The 4,343-nt window shown below is 35.5% G+C and overlaps 1 non-coding gene across 1 annotated transcript; it reads right to left on the reverse strand.

Annotated features, from left to right (window-relative positions):
• Nucleotides 1–2,580: 2,580 nt before the first annotated feature.
• Nucleotides 2,581–2,653, reverse strand: TRNAE-CUC. Its single transcript has one exon. It is a non-coding gene; the product is annotated as a tRNA-Glu (tRNA).
• Nucleotides 2,654–4,343: the final 1,690 nt, after the last annotated feature.

Genomic DNA, 4,343 nt, shown 5'->3' on the forward strand with positions numbered 1-4,343 from the left:
CACCTGGAGAAACCGAAGTAAATTATCCATAGGATGAGAAGGAAGGTTCTGATGTCAATTAAAACTATTTAGAAAACGAAAACCAAAGGGATATAATGTATTAATAATAAAGTTTAGAACTGAACTTGTTTTGGTGATTTGTGCTGTGATTTTCTACATGTGCATTGATATGAAAGTACAGAAAATAAACACAATTTAAGAGTGTTTGCAAATCTGCCTTTTTAGATACTGTTTTGTTCTTTAAGCAGTATGGGACTGTTACATAAGTGGTGTACTGGAATATGATAAAAGTAATGTCAGTGTCAGGTTGAGATTATATTAAATGATGCAAGCAATTTTTAGTTTTTGGGGGGAAGTGTCTTAACTTCTGGATGCGAATTTAAAAAATTTTCCCCTAAAATATTTCAGTATGAATATGATATATAAGTTTGTGGAGATATATATATATATATATGTATTTGTGTGTTTGTGTATGTATCTTATAATTTTTTTCTCTTCAAATTTGTCTCCTTGTCATCAATTTTATACAAGAATTTTAACATTTATCTTTAGAAATCTGTGTAAAATTAAACAGTAATAAGATGACAGTAACATAAAAATAATGAATGTTATTTATTCTTATATTGATTGTTAGCGAGAGTCCCTTTTTCACTTCTTTCTTCTGGTAATAACTTATTCACTATTTTTTATGGTCTTATTCCATATGCACTTTCTACTCAGAATATTACCACTCATCTCACTTATCACAGTAGTTCTTCCCTTAAATGACATTTTAGATATTTCAGAAAATTGGATAGCAGTTACGATATTTGACTTCATCATTTTACTAATAGAAACTATTTCTTTGGGCATGTTATATCAAGTCAGTTATTTTTTCTGGAAGACATCTTATACTGTAATACTTGCAGTTTTATATTAGTTAAAATATCCATTACCAAACCTATGAACATTTCGCCCCCCCTTTTTTATGTAAAACTATGTAATATTAATACGAAAGTTACTTTGAAGGAAGCAGTGGAGGCATTCTTCAGACTAGCTATATGTTTGAGAGCTCACATTCATTTTACTGCTGTGAAGAATATGAATTTTGAACTTACTATTTCATGTGTGGAGTCAGCCTAAAGAACTTAACATGGACATGGCTCATTTTATTATAAACCAGCTGTTGGTTTAAATTTATGCAGCAAATCTGAGGCAAACAGCAGGCTGCAGAGAAACAATAATTAGGGTTTTCTACAGGGTCAAGAGGACACTACATTCTCAAAATTATTCCTTAATAATCTCCAGCATTTTATTGGCTTGTTTCATTTGTTATTTTTCAGTGTGCTGATAACTTCAGAGAAACATCACTAATGACCCCTAGATTCCTTTCCTTCATTTTGGTCTTAGATCTTGGTTCATGGTTATGTAGGCATGACTTGGATTAATTTCTTTAGGTGCTTTACCTTACAGTTATTGACTATGAAGATCATCACACCCATTTGATTTGGCAAAGTCTTCAGGAGTTGCACCACTACTCAGAAAATCTTAATATTGTCTGCAGATGGAGACTGCATGGTGTACTGCCCTCTGCAAGTCACTGATGAAGGCCTTGAATGAAACTGGTAGTACTCTTAACAAAAGGCTTTGCCTTTATCTAATAGCTGCTCAGCTTTTCTAACTCAATTTGCTGTGGAAGCCTTTCTGAAAATCTAATTATTTCTTACCTACTGGTTCCCCTTGGCTGTGTGCTTGCTGATTGATACCTTCCTAGCCCTTCAGAAGGCCTTTGAGCCAGAATTTCTCTCTGCAGAAGTTATGCTGGCTTCTTCCAATAGACCATATTGGCCAGTGTAGCCAGTGACTTTACCTTGTATTACAGAGTCTTTACTGATTGCCAGAAAGGGAAGTCAGAATCAGTGGTCTGTAGTTCCTCCAATTAGTTTGTAAAGAAATTAGTCTTCTATGCAGACAGATGTTGCACTGAAAATCTGAGGCTGTCCTATTGCCTCAGCTTTGTGTAGTGACACTGCAGAACTCTGCCAGCAGGTCTGCAGTTCCAATTGGTACTCTGGGGTGAATACTGCTCAGACCTAACTTACCCATCCATCTAATAGTTTGCATAGAAACTGTTCAACTGTCAAACCTCTTTTTTTGGGGAAAGGTGATAGAAAACAGATTGGTTCTCTGTTTTCCCTATTTATTTTTCTATTTACTTGATAAGAGTCTCTGGCCAGTTACTGATTGATTGGGTTGCTTTTTGGTTTGGGGTGTTTTTTTTTGTTTGGTTGTTTTTGTTTTGTTTTCAAAATTCCAATTGCATCCTTAGATGTTTTCACAAAGAACATTAATTAAGAAAAATCAGATAAAACTGAGGATAATGGCCAGTCTTCGCGAACGAAGAACCAGGGAAGGTGTTTACACCTTCCAGCCTGCGCATTGGATTTTTTAGGTGAGACACAGTGTGCGCGGAACTGAGCCCACCCTTTAATCCTGAGGTTCATCTGCCGGGGCCAAGCGAGCTTGGACGGTGGCAGTGAGGTCCTCAGGACGTAGATGGATTCCCTTACAGGGCTAAATAGCTCCATCTGCCCGGGGAGTGGCCCCGACCGGGAATCGAACCCGGGTCTCTGCAATGAGAGTGCAGCGCCTTTACCCCTAGACCACCCGGGGCTCCCCAAAACTGAGGATACAACCTTATTCTAAGGCTGTTTGTGAGTATTACCAAAACATAGGGATATTGTTATTTGTACATTGATATAAGAAGTGGAAAAGTTACAGGAAAAATGTTAGCAACAGTTAGATGCAAGACCCAGTCTTAAATATATAAAATATAAAAGCTGAAAAATAGTATATAAACTGAATTGGGAAGACTCTTTATAGGAGTGTATCCTTCGAATCACTAAAAGTCTCCTTTTTTTTTTTCCCCCACCAAAATTTGCCTCAGTGTTAGGACTACATGTGCTTTGTTATCTTCCAGCCCATTGATTAAGCATCATTATCTGAAAATAATTCCATACAAGATGGGTTAGGATAAAATATATGTGATTCTGCACAAAGATTAACCAGCTTCGAATATGCTGGGGTTGGATTTTCTATCCACTTTTTTATGATAAACCAAGGAGTCTCCTGTAGTGAATGATGCTCCTGCCATATTGCTCTTTTTGACATTGTAAACTCACCTTTGTCAGATGGACAACTTAGGTTAGATTGCTGAGATATTTTGAGTGGTGCTCCAGTACTGATTAGCTTCAAATCAAACTACTGCTCAGGGAATTTTTGTCATATTTCACATTTCGAAGTTGGATATAGAGCTGTGTTATGTACTTTCCTCTTGGCTGAACATATCAGTCTGCATGTAGCTTCCTGCCTTTATTTTGTAAGTAAAAGGTTTGTATGTTAACATATTTAATTCCATTTTATGTGTCCTTCACTTCAATGCATATTGACTATTTGGAAAGTAGAAGGAATTGATTGATTTGTTAATAGAAAGTGCCAAAGAATTTCAGTGATCTTAGGTGAAACTTGAACTGTAGATGTTAAATTTCAAACTTTATTGACTTAAAGTAGTTGTTTAATCAAGGAAAAAAATACAGGTAATGTGACTTTTCATTATAGCGATTAATTTATTGTAATTCTCTATGGCATTTAAGTTTCAAAGCTTTTTAACATTAGTGGTTAGTAATTAAATACTGGTAATGTTGGAATTAAAACACCAGAAATTAATAGTTGTTTAATGAAGAGGATTTTACTCTTTGATAGCTTTCAGAAGCTCTTTGTATAAATGAAGTTCTTTCAAATATTTTAAAGCTTTTCATGTAAGCCTATTGTTTGAGGGGAGACCCTGCACATGAGCTGTGGTTCTACCCATGGCAAGCTTGTGATTTTGCAAGGAGGAGTAATATGTCTCTGTTTAAACCTTTAGAATGTTGATATATGTGCTAACCAGTTGGATGCTCTCATTGACAAATACAGTTTTGTAGGACAATATACATCTCTTAAGTGGAAAACCAGAGCCATGTGCTGGTTATTTTTTTAAACTGTGATCATATTAGGGAGAAAGTAAGTACAGGGCATTGTGGGGTAAAATACTTCTAAATACCATTTCATATTTCTCTTTGGAACTACAGGTTGTACCAAAGATGAGGTGGAAGAAAAAAACTAGTTACTTCATTTTCCCTTATGCAGCACCTGGTGTATAGCATCGTAAAATCTTGTACATCTGTCTGAAATATTAGCAGAATGAAAATAGAGCATAAATTAAAAGAGTTTGTCATAACTAATGACAGGTAATTTGGCTGTCAAATACAAAGCAACACAATAATTCAAGGAAGGAAATGTAATATGGCTAGAAAGAAATGCAT

This window comes from Empidonax traillii, unplaced genomic scaffold, assembly GCF_003031625.1.
Source record: "Empidonax traillii isolate 1590-97213 ecotype Southwest subspecies unplaced genomic scaffold, ASM303162v1 scaffold6651:size5824, whole genome shotgun sequence".
NCBI lineage: Eukaryota > Metazoa > Chordata > Aves > Passeriformes > Tyrannidae > Empidonax > Empidonax traillii.